Source organism: Arachis ipaensis, chromosome B01, assembly GCF_000816755.2.
Source record: "Arachis ipaensis cultivar K30076 chromosome B01, Araip1.1, whole genome shotgun sequence".
NCBI classification, from domain to species: Eukaryota; Viridiplantae; Streptophyta; class Magnoliopsida; order Fabales; family Fabaceae; genus Arachis; species Arachis ipaensis.
Window position 1 is genome coordinate 3778500 of NC_029785.2, and position 1323 is coordinate 3779822.

Genomic DNA, 1323 nt, shown 5'->3' on the forward strand with positions numbered 1-1323 from the left:
TAGTATTTTCGATACATTTAAATTTTTTCTTATATATTATATCTATTTCTAATAATAATCTCCCTCTCTCTATTACTATTCTATGTGGCGACAAAAAGAGGCAAAATATTTCCCAAGCTAAGTGGGATTCTCTTCTCTCTTTTCCCTCATCAATCTTGTGACATTGCTCCCTTAGCACTTAATTCTCTTCACTGCTCTATGACCCCACTTCTCTAACATAAAGATATATAAATTTTATAAGATACATAGATACATACACAGAAATACATAAATATAAAGATATATAAATTTTATAGTATATTTAATAATAATATATAAGATACATATATATAAAATAAATATTAATTTTATTTTTCTTAAAAAAAAATAGAAAGTGAAAAAAAAATGTAGATAAAATTATTGTATATTTTTATATATTACTATGTCTATTTAAATCTGTATCTCAACAAACAAATAATAAATATATATCACTGTATCTAATAATTAGTATATATATCTCAACAAATAAACACAACCTAATATCATCAACATAAATTTTTTTAAGAGTTGGATTCAGCCCAAAGGGCATTGCATGTACTTTTTTATTTTTATTCATTTTTTCTTCATTTTTAACGTATTTATGCCGTTGATAAAAAAACTATTACAGAATAACCAAAATTTTCCCCCCTAAAATGCTCATAAATATTTTATTCGTTTCACAAATTTATATTATCCACAAAGAGAGGTAATTTTGCCAAAAAAAATTTAGGTGATTTTTCTCAAAATTTGCATATTTTGTATTTTCATTGGAATTTTGTCAGCAATATGACATGTACTCAACCGTGATGTATGTATATCACATTATCACTACATTGCCGGGTTTTATATATATTCATTTCACTATTAATTTTTCAATAATTACTTCATCCAAAATTTAAGGGATATAGAAAATCGAAAATTGCTCTTTCATTATTTTTTATTATTCACCATTCTTTAAAACTTTAAATTTTTTTTCTCTACCCATTTAGATAATGTAAATTTTGTAATTTAAAAAATATTAAGACTAATTTTTTTAATTAACGAATAAAAATATAACTTAAAAACACCAATTTACTCAATAAAAAAAATTCTTATATTATATTAATTAGTTAGTTGGTATTTTTTTTATTTATCAAATTACGTCAAGTGATATTCAAATCCGAAACCTCTTAACGAGAAAAAGAGACATATATCATATAAAATACGACTCATTAACAGTTAGTTGGTATTTATTCTCCCTCGTCCAAACAAGTTTAAAATCTAAAACTATTATGACCTTAATTAGTTTAACTAAAGTAACAGCTT